We start from the raw sequence: 16625 nt of genomic DNA, 5'->3' as shown, positions 1-16625 counted from the left end.
GTCAAAGAGTGAAGTCAAACAGATTATGCAAGCAGGCAATGACTTCACGAAGACAAACTATAAGGAAAGAGAAGTGAGAGATAGAACCAGTAGCTTCAGGAAGACAGTGGTTTTTTCGACCAGTTCCAGTTGTTGTGACAACCGTACGTCTGGTTAGGGAGGCTGAGATTTAACTCAGAAGACCGCATCTTCATCTTATTCCCCTTCAGCTAAGGACACCTAGTCCCCGCCCAATCACTCTGGTAAGTCTTCAAGGAAGACTTCCAAACCTTCATAGACTTCGTTCATCGGCAATCCACAATGACTCTTGGATGCTCAGAACGTGACGCCTAACCGGCTGGAGGATTCACAGTCCTCAAGTGTAACAAGTCTTCAGATCACGCAGACAGAAAGACTTCAGTGATGCCAAACACTCTCTGGGCTCTGGGTGGTTTGGGCTTTGTCCTTGCAAGGATTCTCTCTCTCAAATGCTTCGGAGGTGGGTTGCTCTCAAATGAAAAAATGCGTATCTAACTATGAGTAGCCACCAATTTATGGTGTAGGGGGTGGGCTATTTATAGCCACTGGGCAACCCGACCTGATTTGTCCAAAATGACTCTGGGTCACTAAGGAACTGACATGTGTCGCAAAAGTCAGATTTCAAACACACGCGGCAGCTTGACTTGGGTTACAAGTAAAGCTGACTTATCCAACTCTGGATAAGATTTGCTCTCATTGTCTTCACTCGGAGACATAGGATTTGGTTGAGCATCACTTCGGTCACTCTGACTTTGTTCACTTGGACCCCACTTAACAGTGCGGTGGTTCCTATGACTCAACAAAGAAGAAAAGGCAACAACGAAACAACTAAGTCTTCGTGCTCCATAGTCTTCACTTAATGTCTTCTCATGTCATAGTCTTCAATGTGAATATCTTCATAGACCACCATTGTCTTCAATGTCTTCACACATTTTTAGGGGTCATCTCCGGTAGGTAAACCGAATCAATGAGGGACTACTACCTGTGTTATCCTGCAATTCTCACAAACACATTAGTCCCTCAACCAGGTATGTCGTCAACACTCCAAAACCAACTAGGGGTGGCACTAGATGCACTTACAATCTCCCCCTTTTTGGTGATTGATGAAAAACTGGTTGAAGTTTTCAACGGGGATAAAAGTATGTGAAATTGTAAGGATTAAGATATTGTCTTCATAGATGGCAAAAAGGCTCCCCCTGAAGATGTGCATATAAATGTTTTGCGTTGGAATGCAAATGCACATGGCAGGTTGTACTTGAGGAGATCCTTCTCACCATATGAAGACAATACATCATGCATGAAAAAATATACAAGAATAATGACAGCATAATGAAAGATGGATGTCTGTGAAATGACTTCATGCGGGATTTATCATCGCATATGCAGAATTTATCGTCGCATCACAGAATAGCAGTAAAAAGTAGCAGACAACCATCAAGTTTAAGTGTTACAACTCAAACAACAAAATGTATCAAAAATGAGAGTTGTAAACACTGGGCAAAAGTATAGCAACCACCCATATGGACCCGCTTGAAGACTATAAACATATGCTTCTCCCCCTTTTGTCAGTAAGGAACAAAAAGGTTTGAAGACATAGTCGCTACTCGTTCCCATGAGGAGTAGGTGAAGCAGCAGGGTCATTGTTGAGGTTTGGTGGTGTAGAAGAACTTGGTCCAGTGTCGACACGCGCTGAGGTTGGAGGTGGTGAAGTAGCATCATCGGCTTCATCAATAACTCTGGCGTGAACAGTAGCTGCGAACGAAGAGTACTCTGAGTCTTCAAGAGATGGGGTTCGGCGTAGAACAGCATTCCTTGGAGGGGTGGAATCAAACTTGAAAATCTTTCGGTGAAGCCATCGTCTTGAAGATCAGCTTGTGAGACCTTGGCGCAATGGTGCTTTCTGTGGCTTCAGTACGTGCACGGTGAGTGTTGCCAGCCAATGGATAGACACGCGAAGCAGCCTGAACACCTTCAACATCCTGAGTGAAACTTTGACGATCTGCATTGTGAAGATATAGCGCTTCCTTGGTAGGCTCTGGGTAAATGGCTTCGACTGACATATCAACCTCTGGCAGGAAGATAATATGGTTGCGTGCAGAGGGCTGATAGTCAACAGCAGAGTGCAGCTTGATCAGATGCATAACCCAAGGAGCATAAAATTTCAGACCGAAAATGTCAGACCTAGATGTAGCAAACTGGCGTATGAAGAAATCTTGAGCATTGAAGCTTTTGCCATTGAGTATGTAGAAGACCAATGTCTTCATTGCACCTTCAAGCTTTGCTGAGGAGGAATGCCCCTTGATTGGCCAAAGAGTTCACCGAATGATATGATAGATAGTGCGTGACCGATACTCAAGGTCTTCAACAAGGAATTCCTTGGGATATTCAGCATCCGAGGGCAGTGGCTTCATCATACTAAGCATCTGGCTCATGTTGGGCTCAGGCTTCTGAAAGATGCTCTCCAATGCATCGCAGTGAAGCTGACAACCTGGTTCATACAGTTCGCCTGGAGTGGAGAGGCCGGTAAGCTCAATGAGATCAAAGGCTTTGGCTTCATGATGAACGTTGCCCGTCATCCACTCAAGGACCCATGTTGTTGTATCCCTGTTGTAGCCGCGAATGTGGAGGGTTGCATAGAATTACAGTAGAAGCTCTTCATTCCAATGTTCCTTGTCCGTGACAAACTCCAAAAGACCAGCATCACGAAAGCAGTTTAGGGCTTCTTCAAGGTAGGGCAGACCGGCAATGGCTTCAGTGTCTAGACGCATATGAGGAAATATGCGCTCCTGATTGTAGAGAATGCAGGAGTAGTAGCTGCGCTGCTGGTAGCTCCAGAACCGATCTGATGAGATTCATGGCTTGGAATATGGGTTCTTGCCAGAATCGAAGAAGGTGTTGTTTGCAATGAATCTGTTGACATTGAAGGAGCCTGGTGCTGATGCAGAACCTGGGAATCTTGGCAGTCTTGGTTTTGGCTTCTGAACCTGAGGCCCATGCTCCATATGGTAGTCAAATTGTGCTCCAGGAGCATGCGGAGGAACCAGCATTGGCCATCTTACAGGAACAAGCTCGCCTTGGTAGAATGCATGCTCAATTGTGTGTGGCCTTGGAGGCGGAACAGGAGCAGTGACATTTGCATTGGCTTCAGGCTGCACATTGGATGCAGGTGCAGCATTGGCTTCATTCACTGTATTAACTTGAGGTGCCACATTGGCTTCAGCCATGACAACGTCATTGGCTTCAGTGGCGTTGTTGGTGGCCGCCTCAGTATTCTCAACCTCCACTTGTGTAGCTGGAGGGTCGGGCACAGATACGTTCTCCTCAAGAACAACTTCTTGATTTGTGGGGGGTGTGGCAATGTGTTCATCTTGTCTTCCATCGGCTGCTGCCGCCGGAATCTCTTCAAAAGCATTAGCTTTAGGCACAGGAATTGTCACAAAAGGATTGTCTTCAGGAAACACTTGACGTGCCACTGAGCTGGACTAGTGGGAATCCTCTTCTGTGATAGTCATCATGGAGACCGAAGGCCTTAGGCCTTTGCGAAGCCGTTGAAACACGGGCAACGCTTTCGGTGATGGTGTGGTCTCCATGTAATTGTCGTCGTTGACAATTGGACTTGTACCTTGCGTTGGTGTAGGTTGAGGTGTACTTGGGGAGTCTTGAACTGGGGTATCTGGTTGGGGGCGATCAGCCCATGAAGCATCCTGCGTGATTGCAGTCAAAGGACGACCAATACTGATGAGTTCTCTATTCGTGTGAATAGGCGATGATACTGTGGGGTTCTGAATCTGAGGAAGGACTTCATCATCTTCTACATTGTCTTGGGGACCAATGTCTTCATTCGCGATGGGATCGACGACTAGAACTTCTTGTTCTTCAGGAGCCTCTATGGAAGCAGGCTCATGTACAATCAACTGACGCTCTTGATTGTCGGATGGAGGGGGAGCATAAGCAATGGGTTCAACAACAAGGGGCTCTTTGGGAGCAGCTCGATCTCTCTTCTTGGTCTTCCTCTTCTTGAGGGGTGGTGCATCATCAGTGTTGTTCTTGGTCTTTCTTTTTCTTGCTTCGGCTTCAGCTGCCTTGGTTTTCTTCTGTTCTGAAGCTAGTGTGGGGACCTTAGGCTTCGAGCCTGTCATGCTGGCAGGGAAGACAATGTGAGGTTCTTCGCGCCATGTAGCATCATTTGGGGCCACTGCAGACTTCTTCTTTTGCTTGGCAGCCATCTTGGGGCCAATACCAGGACGCCCAAGTGCCTTCCGCTTTTCAGCTTCGTTGTAAGCCTGAACACACTTGGTGGCAAGAATCTTCATTCGTTCTCTTGAGACTTTGGCTTCCTCACGTTTCTTGCGAAACGCCTCCTTGAGGTCATTGAGCATCACCTTGAATTTCTGGACATCAGCCACACTTTGCTTGGCCACATGCTTCTTGAACTGTTCCTTCTCAAAATCAATCTTGTGTTTCAGTTCAACAATTCGCTGGGCCAGAGCCAGCTTAGGAGCAATTGCGCCTTGGAAGGCGACACTGATGCCAATTGGGAGTTGAAGATCATCAAAGCTGAGATCTTGATTGTCGAACCATTCATCAATGAAATTGTGTAAGATATTCACATCAAAGAGGGGCAGATCATTGAAGATCTCTGCCTCTTGCTTGCTCTTGATCAGCTGCTCAAGAGCATCCTCACCAAATTATTCATCTGAAGACAAATCAATGGCTTCAGATTCGTTCCTCAGAACGGCAGCTGGTGTCAGTGCTTGACTGTGTCTCTGAACAGGTTTCTTCTGTGGCTTCTCACGCTCCTTGGAGACGCGAGAGAGATATTCAGAGGTGTTGCTTGGAGCAGGAGGGGCAGTTGCCAATGGCTTCACTCGAGAAGCCTTTGGTGCAGCAGTGGGTTTGGAAGACTTAGCTTTCTTCTGCTTCTTTGGCTTAGGAGTAGGAGCTGGAGCTTCATCAGTGTCAGCACCATCATCAGTATGATCCACCTTTGCACCTTGTACAGCGGTGTGAGCGAGGAGGCCTTCAAAGTTGTAGAAGGGACCGATCCTATTCTCATTGGCTTCACGGGTGCCATCATCCTGTGGAGAGGATGGAACAGGGTTGAAGTCAAGTCCGAACTCCTTTTTGTGCTGCACAGCTGAGTCTTTGGCGAACTGGTAATTGCGCTTGAAGAGATTGTCTTCGCGACACCATAGCAGAGAAGAAGGGTCAGCATTCTCTGGCTCTGGTCTGCGAACCATGCAAGGATAGAAGCCTTGCTCAATGGCTTCAGCTTGGGTTCTGGGTTGAAGATTTTTATACAGAATATCTCCCCAGGGTCGCTTGATGGCATTCTTCTCAGCATATTCTTGAGTGACAAATCGGTACTTGAACCATTCTTCAGCCCAGTATCTTTGGATCCATTGGATGCCATTCTTGCGACCAGTATAGGTTTCCTCAGGGTCTGTTTTGTACAGCTCATGCAAATCTGGAGGCAAATCCTTGGAAGTGTTCCCACGATGCTTTCTGCCACCCTTTCTTTCTGGTTTCTCAGTAGCCATGAAGCTTAACCTGAAAGGCTTCAGAACTTGCAAAGGCTTCTTGCAGCTAGTCAGACAAGAACTTGCTTCAGGTGAATTGATGTGACTCTGCAAGAATTCTGCAAATGAATGCAGACTATGAGAACCAAGGGATTCTCCCACGGACATGTACCTGTGACAGCATTAGAGATGCGAGGGAAGGGGAAGAGGTCATATGCATTCTCAGATGATTTTGAAGATAAATCAGTTTGAATACATAGACCTCATAACGCGAAGACATTCACTTACTTGATGTGAGTTGGTTCCAGAGTTGTACAAATCCGGGAATAAGTACAAGTGAGGAATCTAACTTGTAAGGAAGCATAAGTGAACATACTAGGCACATTACGAGATGCAGAGAGAGACATATTCAACTTTGGAGATGTAGAAACTACTTTTGGTAAGGAAGGATGAATCTATCGGATCAAAAAGACAGTAAAAAGAGAGTTTTAATTACCACAGGAAGAACTGCTAGACGGAGGGGAAGTTGAGGCCGAGAAGTTCAATCTCTCGTGCCCTAACTTGGCGACGAGAGACAGCTACAGCGGTGGTGGAGATGATGAGGTCCGCGGCCGGCGTGAGGACGGTGTCGGAGAAGTCGCGGCAGCTAAGCACTTCGTTACACGCATCGTCAAGTGCTAGCGGTGGCGCTAGGGTTTTCGGGAGGTGGCGAGGTGGAAGAAATTTTTTTGACCGCGATGGGATGTGCATTTATAAGGAAAGGGACAGCACAGCGTAATTACGCAAGTGCCCCTGGCGATTCGCATTTGAATGACACGTGGCGTGCATGCAACTCCTGGGTAGTTGTTCCATGTTCCCACGCACACCTGGATTGTCGGGGTGGTCGTTCCGAATTCTTCGGATTTCTGGTAATAAAGATAGCACATTTAAAACAGACATAAATGTTTGTCAGATTGGCTTCAGCTGACAGGGTTCAGTGAAGACAATTGACAGTTTTCAATAGAATGCATATGATTTGGACAGATAGAGTTGAGGTAGAAGCATAGATAGGTTAGGGTCCGATCACATTCACTTAGATCAAAAGACTCAACACGAAGTCATAACTATAAGTGAATGCTGTGGAGGACAGAACACAACTAGTATGCAACTAGGTTAAGGCCAAATCAATCATATGAAGATAAATTTGAATACAAGTCAGACATAAAGACAACTCAGTTATGAAGACTATGCAAACATAACGCCAAGAGAAGCACCTCAAACAAAAGTTTGGTGGTGGTGTTACCCACCGTATAGGAAGTATTAGACCCAGACACGACGCACAATTATCGTGGCGCTCCGGAGTCAAATTCCGCATTAATGTATTCACACTTGGAATGTATGTCTTCATTGTTTGAAGATATACGTTACTTCGTGTGTTGCACATCTAAGTCATCAAAATGCATAAGTGTTAGGATGTGTGTCCCATTCATAGGACATTTGAGGATTCCAAGATATTTAGCTCACACCGCAACTTGCAAAAGCTTTTCTCGTCCAAGGGCTTTGTGAAGATATCAGCCAATTGCTCTTCAGTGTTAACGTGGATGATATCAATGTCTTCCTTCATAACATGATCTCTGAGGAAGTGATGACGAATCTCAATATGCTTTGTATTTGAGTGTTGAACTGGATTGTTGGCAATCCTGATGGCACTCTCATTGTCGTAGTAGAGAGGCACATTCTTCAGGTGTATACCATAGTCCTTGAGAGTTTGCTTCATCCAGAGAAGCTGAGCACAGCAAGATCCAGCAGCAATGTATTCGGATTCAGCAGTGGAGAGAGATACACATTTCTGCTTCTTTGAAGACCAACAGACAAGTGATCGTCCCAGAAAGTGACATGTGCCTGATGTGGACTTGTGATCAACCTTGTCACCAGCATAATCAGCATCTGAGAATCCAACTAGATCAAACTCTGAGCCCTTTGGATACCATAATCCTAGTGTTGGGTGTAAGCCAAATATCGAAGTATTCGCTTCACAGCTAAGTGATGCGATTCCTTTGGTGCCGCTTGGAATCGGGCACACATGCAAACACTAAGCATTATATCTGGCCTAGATGCACATAAATAAAGCAAGGAACCAATCATGGAGCGGTATACCTTTTGGTCGAATTCTTTACCATTGTCGTCGGGACCCAGATGACTTTTGGTTGGCATTGGCGTCGTGTATCCTTTGCAGTCTTGCATTCCAAACTTCTTCAAGCAATCTTTGAGATATTTTTCTTGAGAGATGAAGATGTCGTTGCGTTGTTGACGGATTTGGAGACCCAGAAAGAACTTCAGTTCACCCATCATGGACATCTGATATTGCTCTTGCATCATATGACCAAACTCATCACTGTATTTCTTGTTGGTGCAGCCGAAGATAATGTCATCCACATATATTTGGCACACAAACAGTTCACCGTCATATGTATTTGTGAAGAGAGTAGGATCCAGTGAACCAGGTTTGAAGCCTTTGCTCTTCAGGAAATCCTTGAGCGTATCATACCAAGTGCGAGGGGCTTGTTTGAGGCCATATAGTGCCTTGTTGAGCTTGTACACCATATCAGGATGTTTTGGATCTTCAAAGCCAGGTGGTTGTGCAACATATACTTCTTCTTCTATATTTCCATTGAGAAAAGCACTCTTCACATCCATTTGATATAAGAGAATGTTGTGATGATTTGCATAGGCAAGCAGTATGCGAATGGCTTCAAGCCTTGCTACAGGGGCAAAAGTTTCATCAAAGTCAATCTCTTCCACTTGAGTGTAGCCTTGAGCAACTAGACGAGCTTTGTTTCTAACCACTTGACCATGTTCATCTTGCTTGTTGCGATATATCCATTTGGTGCCAATGATATTGTGCTTCCGAGGATCAGGACGCTTGACCAGTTCCCACACGTTGTTCAACTCAAACTGTTGAAGCTCTTCTTGCATGGCTTGAATCCATTCAGGTTCCATGAAGGCTTTAGTCACTTTCGTGGGTTCTGAGATTGAGACGAATGCAAAGTGTCCATAGAAATTGGTGAGTTGTGTTGCTCTTTGTGTGGCTCTTGAACGAGTGAGTGGACCAGGTGCATTGAGGCTATCAATCATCTTCTCAATCTGTACTTCATTTGAAACACGAGGGTGAGGAGGACGAAGATTTTGTTCATTCTGATCAATGTCATCATTTGGAGGATTATCTTCAGGTTAAGCAAGGTCTTCAGGTTGAGTGGAAGCATAGACGATCAGTTCTTCTTCAGCCTGATTCTAAGAGGATATGATTTCACTAGTTCCCATTTGCTTGATTGACTCGCTAGGGGATAACTCATCTAGCACATTTGGTAGGTGCTCTCTTTGCGAGCCGTTAGTCTCATCGAACCGCACATCCACAGTTTTAACCACTTTATAGTGAAAGAGGTTGAAGACTCTGTAGGAGTGTGAATCCTTTCCGTAACCAAGCATAAAACCTTCATGTGCTTTTGGTGCAAATTTTGAAGTGTGATGAGGATCCTTGATCCAGCACCTAGCACCAAATACTCTGAACTAGCTTACATTGGGTTTCTTACCAGTTAGGAGCTCATAGGATGTTTTCTTCAGAATCTTGTGAAGATAAACACGGTTGATGATGTGGCAAGCAGTATCAATGGCTTCAGGCCAGAACTTCCATGGAGTCTTGTAATCATCAAGCATCATTCGGGCCATCTCAATAAGAGTTCTATTCTTGCGCTCGCCGATGCCATTCTACTGAGGTGTGTAAGCAGCAGAGAACTCATGAGTGATACCCATGGTATCCAGGTAGAGGTCGAGGCCGGTGTTCTTGAACTCAGTGCCGTTGTCGCTTCTAATGTGCTTGATCTTGACACCGTAGTTCATCATGGCACGGTTGGCAAAACGTCTGAAGACATCCTGCACTTCAGTCTTGTAGAGGATTATATGCACCCAAGTGTATCGAGAGTAATCGTCAACAATGACGAAGCTATAGAGGCAAGCAGTAGCATTGAGAGTGGAATAGTGAGTAGGACCAAATAAGTCCATGTGCAGCAGCTCGAAGGGTTGAGACGTGGTCATGATTGTCTTCGAGGGATGCTTGGCTCTTGTCATCTTTCCGGCTTCGCAGGCGCCACACAAATGATCCTTCTCGAACTTGACGCCTTCGATGCCCACAGCATGCTTCTTCTTTGCGAGAGTGTGCAAGTTCCTCATGCCAGCGTGCCCTAGCCTTCGATGCCAAAGCCATCATTCTGAAGCTTTTGCTAGAAGGCATACGGCCATCTATGGACCTGCTGAGAAATCTACCATATACATATCATCTTTTCGATATCCTTCAAAGACTAGAGACTTGTCAGGTTCCATCAGTACAAGGCAGCGATATTTTCCAAATAGCACAATCATGTTTAAGTCACAAAGCATTGAGACAGACATAAGTTGAAACCAAGGGATTCAACAAGCATCACTTTATCCATGTGCTGATCCCTTGATATTGCAACTCTACCTAGACCCAATACCTTGCGTTTACCACTGTCAGCAAATATGATGTGGCTCTTGTCTAATGGACGCAGCGTAGAATCCATCAGAAGACTTCGATCGCCAGTCATGTGATTAGTGCATCCATTGTCCATAATCCATTCTGAAGCACGAGGTGTCGTAGCCTACAGTGCAGTTTGTGGAATAGGCTTCACCAAGCGAGTTGTGAAGTAGAAACATTTGATGAACAAGTGGAACATGGAAATTCAGGTCTTGGTTAGGATAGACAGGATGAGTATCAAGAAAATATGGAATGGAATACATAGTAAGACTATTTGGGCATTTTATCTTGCGCCCAACAAGATTTTTAAGGTCTCCAGCATTAGCTTCGGATGCTTTTAATTTCCGGCTGGAGACCTTCCCTGCAAAAGAGAGTTAAGTTTTCTTAACCACCCACATCTTCAGGGGTGGCTTAGAAGCAATGAGTCTAAGTGCAGCATCTGAGAATTTTGGCTTCTGAGCCCTAGTAAATAGCCTTGCAGGGGGTGAATAATACTCATGTGAATAAGCAGAGAAGTTCTTGGTTCTATGAACATAGCGGTTTAATGAAACACGCTCATATTCATGGGTCTGAGTATGATTTTCTTGCAAAACATTGATGTTATGGTGACTTAGATGAGTCCTTGGTCTGTATGAAGCTTTTGGAACGTATGACGCCTTTGGTAGGGGGTTTGTCTTCTTCACAGGTGGTGTCATGATGACATTCACAGGAAGATTCTCAAGGCAACTCTTGGGTACCCATATCTTCTTCATAGGTGACCCATTCCTGCAGTTAGTACCAATATACCTGGCAAACACTTCGTCATTCTGATTCTTAAACAATTTATAGTTTGCATCAAAGGATTCATCAATGACAATTGGGTTAGCAGAAGTGAAGCTAGATAAGGTGGATGGATCTGCTGGAGGTTCCTTTGCAGCAACCCAGGTGGTTTGGGGGTACTGCTCAGGTTTCCAGTATGACCCATCAACATTCATTTTTCTCTTGAACCCTACACCCTCTTTTCTAGGGTTTTAGTTTAGAATCTGCTTTTTTAGGACATCACATAATGTCTGATTCCCTTTGAGGCTTTTATACATCCCTGTCTCAAGCAGTGTCTTCAACCTGGCATTCTCATCAGCAATAGTAGTGGTATCCTCAATAGAGGGGTTAGTTACCACATCAGCAGTTGAAGATATTGCAACAGGAGTAGCAGTAGAACATTCAGCAACAGAAGCAGCGTTATTAGGCTCAATGCATCTTAAACATGGTGGTTCAAATCCTTCCTGAGCGGGACTGATTTGTTGAGCGCGAAGTGACTCGTTCTCCTTTTGAAGATCTTCATGATACGATCTCAATTTCTCAAGTTCCTGCTTCCTTTGAAGATAATCGTAGGAAAGCTTTTCATGAGATGTTGATAGGGTTTCATGATGACCTTCAAGTTCCTGGTACTTAACATGAAGATTTTTTATGTCTTCAATTAAGGACTGAGTCTTAGTCATTTCTGCGTCCAACAGGTCATCGCTTTTGTCTAACAGTTTTTGAATATGTTCCATGGCATTCTGTTGTTTAGTTGCAATTTTAGCAAGTTTTTTGTAGCTGGGTTTGGATTCACCATCAGAGTCATCTTCACTTGATGTTTGAAAGTAAGCATCGCGAGAGTTTACCTTGGCACCACGTGCCATGAAGCAATAGGTGGGAGCCGAGTCGTTCTCGTCATTAGTGTTGGTGACGGAGTCATTGTCTTCAGTGTTGAAGATGGACTTGGCGACGTAGGTTGTAGCTAGAGCCAGACTTGCGACACCAGAGTCAAACTCCTCCTTAGACTCCACCACTTCCTCCTCAGAAGCAAACTCCTCCTCTGAATCCATTTCCTTGCCAACAAAAGCACGTACCTTGCCTGATGAGCTCTTCTTGTGTGATGAAGACTTAGAGGAAGATTTGTAAGAAGACTTTGAGGATTTCTTCTTCTTGTTGTCATCAGAATCATTTCTTTGCTCTTCTTTTTCTTCTTCTCATTGTCCCACTGTGGAATTCAGAGATGTAGTGGCCAGGTTTCTTGCACTTGTGACAGGTTCCTTTCTTGTTGTCATAGGTGGAAGCTTCATCATCCCTTGAGCTGGATCGTGAAGACTTTCTAAAGTTTTTCTTCCTAGTGAATCTCTGGAACTTCTTCACAAGCATAGAAAGCTCCTTTCCAATGTCTTCAGGATCATCAGAATTGCAGTCAGATTCTTCTCTAGATGAGGAAGCCACAGCCTTTGCCTTCAAGGCACGAGTTCGGCCGTAGTTGGGGCCATAGATATCTCGTTTCTCAGATAGCTGGTACTCATGTGTGTTGAGCCTCTCGAGTATGTTAGACGGATCGAGTGTCTTGAAATCAGGGCGTTCTTGTATCATCACGGCTAAGGTGTCAAATGAGCTGTCAAGAGATCTCAGCAGTGTCTTCACAATTTCATGCTTTGTAATGTCAGTTGCACCGAGTGCACGGAGCTCATTGGTGATATCAGTGAGGCGATCAAACGTGAGCTGGACGTTCTCGTTGTCGTGTCTTTTGAAGCGGTTGAAGAGGTTGCGAAGAGTACTGATTCATTGATCACGCTGTGTTGAGACGCCTTCATTGACCTTGGAGATCCAGTCCCAGACTAGCTTCGACGTTTCCAGAGTGCTCACACGGCCATACTGCCCTTTGGTCAGATGACCATAGATGATGTTCTTGGCGGTAGAGTCCAGTTGAATGAACTTCTTCACATCAGCGGGGGTGACACCTTCACCAGTCTTGGGAATGCCATTCTTGACGACATACCACAGATTGACATCAATGGCCTCAAGATGCATGCGCATCCTATTCTTCCAGTAGGGATATTCAGTGCCATCAAAGATGGGACATGCAGCGGAGATGTTGATTATCCCTGCAGTTGACATAGCTAAACTCCAGGTGGTTAAACCGAATCACACAGAACAAGGGAGTACCTTGCTCTGATACCAATTGAAAGTGCTAGTTATCGACTAGAGGGAGGGTGAATAGGCGATTTTTATGAAAGTCTTCAAAACATGGGAGTTTTGAAGACAAACAGGAGAAATAACACTATTCGTATGCAGCGGAAGGTAGACTACACTAGACAAGCCATAGTCAAGTATTCAATGAAGTGAAAGCACGAAGACTATTAGCAACTAGGTAGTAAGGATCAGGGTGGAAGATGGTATGAAGCCAATCAGGACAAGTAATCAAACAGATTATGCAAGCAGGCAATGACTTCACGAAGACAAACTATAAGTAAAGAGAAGTGAGAGATAGAACCAGTAGCTTCAGGAAGACAGTGGTTTGTTCGACCAGTTCCAGTTGCTGTGACAACTATATGTCTGGTTAGGGAGGCTGAGATTTAACTCAGAAGACCGTGTCTTCACCTTATTCCCCTTGAGATAAGGACACCTAGTCCCTGCCCAATCACTCTGGTAAGTCTTCAAGGTAGACTCCCAAACCTTCTTACTGAGCTCAAGGTTCATGCTGAAACTTTGACTTCATTTCAGTCGCTTGATCGATTCAGAGGTCGTCGAATGAACTTATGTTGATAATCTTTGAGTGTTGATATGGTGTGAAATCTTCGGTGCGATTGGTTACTGCGGTTCCTGGATCTCACGGGATTCAAAAATTTGGGGAAGCACGCGAGGCAGAGCACGCCGCAGTAAACGGGACAGATAGACAGGGGTGCCTCGATCTCTGAGCCACCTTTTTCGCCACGTATCCGGTGCGCGACTGTTGCGGGCGGGATTTGACAGGATCGCTCGGGCCCACGCGTCAGCCACTCAAAAGCAGGCCCATAAAAGGCGTCGAGGCTGATGCATTTGCACAGTGTGTCCTTATTCCTCTTCTTCTTCCTCTGGTTCTCTACTGCGTCTTCCTCCACTCTCGACACCTCCGCCCCGCCCGTGCGCGGTCTGCAACAATGGTGAAGGACAAGACGGCGGCCCTGGAGCACGCGAAGAAAGCGACAACAACGGTGAAGGGAAAGAAAACGAGTCAGGGATCGTCGTCGAGGTCCGGGTTGCTGCCTGGCTGGATCCAGTGAGACTGGATTCGATCTACGCTCCGGCAAGAAGATTTGGAGGATCTGTCCGCCACGGACTTGATCGCCGATGGGACTTGGAGGCTGCCGGGGGACGAGATTGAGCCTTAGCCGCGGGCGGGTGAGTACGTCCTCCTCGCAACCCACATCGACCGTGGTTTCTCCTTGCGTCCACATCCTTTCTTCCGGGGTTTTCTGAACTTTTTCGGCGCCCAGCTTCACCATTTCTCTCCCAACACCATCACATACCTTGCTGCATTCGTTTCTCTGTGCGAAAACTTCTTGGGTTGTAGACCGCACTGGGGTCTCTTCAAACATATCTTCACTTGTCATTCTCAATCTGTGAAGAAGGCAAATCTGACTGACAAGAGGACGCACGTGATTCAGATGTGTGGGGGTTTAGGGATTCAGATGAGGAAGAGGAGCACTTTCCCCCTATGACACTTCCTGAGTCGGTTAGGGGGTGGCAGCAGACCTGTTCTACTGCCAAGACATTCCAACCCCCGGTCAGTCGACCGGTCTTCCTCCCTTTACCCTAGGTCGAGTCCAGCAACCTTCTTCATTGATCGTGTCTGTAGCAGAGAAAGTAGAGACGAACATGCTAGTCGAGAGGGTAGTCCAGTTGGTCCGTCAGGGCGTAACTGGCATGGATTTATTGGAAGTGTTTCTTAGTCGACACATCCAGTCACTCCAAGCCCGTGATCATTCGATGTGGATGTATTTGGGCTCCAACGACACCGCTCGGGTCCACCCGGAGGAGGTCACTGATGAGACGGTGGCCCTGTGGATGAAGGGCATTACTGGAAACAAAGAAAACCCTGGGGGGCTAGGAGAGTCGACCCATTCGATGTCGAAAACCAGCCGGACAAGGTCTGATCCTTATTACCGAGTGTCTTTCAATCTAACTTGCAATCATCTTTGAATATGACTGATGTTTGTTCAACTTCTTGCCTTGCAGATTTATAGTGAGATGTATTCGATGCCGAATAGAGAGCAAGCCGAGGAGCAAGCCCAGGAGAGAGTGGAGAGTGCAGACGAGAGTGCCAACTGGCAATCTCCCAATGATGATGATGATGATGAAGAGAGTGATGAGTCAGACGATGAAGAAGAGGTCGACTCACCACCTCGCACAGAGCGCTGATCCAAGCAGTCCCATGATCCAGCGGGCGGGCGCAACAAGGTTGTGGCTCCGAGCACGCAAGTGCATAAGCGCACTCGGACATCGACTCCGGAGCCGTCAGAAAAGGTCGCCAAGCAGCCCAAGGTTATCCCTTCAAAGCCTCAGAAGACCTTGCCCGGGATCAAGATGGACGTTCCCGTCGCTTCTGTGTGAGTGTTCTGTCTTTTTGTATTTTATTGTCGACTCATACTTCTGCTCAAACCGAGTGGGTTTTGAATCTCAATGCTGCAACTTCTGGAACCTCCATGGACATCGATAAGGTTCAGAATGATGAGGGAACTGAAGATGCGGCTACTTCCAAAGTTGGTATGATCCTGCAATCTTGTGCTTATTTTGTTGATTGAATTGCCGGCCGATTAAGCTCTTATGGCTACTTTTTGTGCAGTCCCACAAGACGGCGCCTCGGAAGAATACGGGAAGGAGGGGTAGGGCTTCAAGCAGGAGAACGCCTGTCAGCCAGGAACCTCAGTCGACATCAGCACCGGAAATGGTGGTCTAGCGGTTCAAAGATCCGACTCGGGCCACTGTTTCTTTTGCCAATCATGTGTCGATTGACCGTCCTTTAGCGTCGATTGCTCAAGTCCTTGCTTCGCCTGCGCAGCTCCATGCTTTAGATCCTGTGATTGCTCCGACTGTACTATCGTCATCACTCTTTGCTGCTCATCATACTCCAGATGACCCGGCGGGTGCAGCCAAGGATGCCATACTCCAAGCAAACCTTATGATGGAGCAGATGAAGGTGGTGCATGAGGCCAGCCAAGCTGCCTACAACGCCAGCTCTGCTCTGCATGTTAATGTCAAGGTCAGTTGATTTTCAACTGATCTTCCAATTTGATTTTTGTCTTTCTACAATATAGTAGTTGTAAGCTATTGCTTCATTGTCCGTAAGATGTCCCTGGATGAGTGTTTTGGAACCTTTTATGTGCATCTATCATGAGTTTGCATTTTGCATCCAATCACCCACTGGGTGTTTTACCTTATTGTTGAATAGCTCTTCCACTTGAGTCTACCAAGTTGGGTCGAGTGTATCTCTGAACCAGTGGGGGCACGCAAAGTGCACCCACTGGGTGTAGTCCCGAAGACCACCGTCGGATGTTTGATTCGGCGGGGGTCTTTGTCGAATGTCTCTTCATTGTTCTTTCACTCAGCGGAATAGTTTGATCCGAGTGGGTTCCAGACCAGTGGGGGCATGCAGAGTGCCCCCACTGGGTGTAGTCCCCGAGACCACGATCGACTGCGGGCAGTCGGCTGGGGTCTTAGAATCTCCCTTTTTTGCATACTCACACTAGGCAGACCATGCTGAGTGGTAAACCGGACCAGTGGGAGCACGCCAAGTG

Source organism: Triticum aestivum, chromosome 7B (genome assembly GCF_018294505.1).
Source record: "Triticum aestivum cultivar Chinese Spring chromosome 7B, IWGSC CS RefSeq v2.1, whole genome shotgun sequence".
NCBI lineage: Eukaryota > Viridiplantae > Streptophyta > Magnoliopsida > Poales > Poaceae > Triticum > Triticum aestivum.
The sequence above is the reverse complement of the archived record's forward strand: the minus strand, read 5'-3'. Positions refer to the sequence as shown.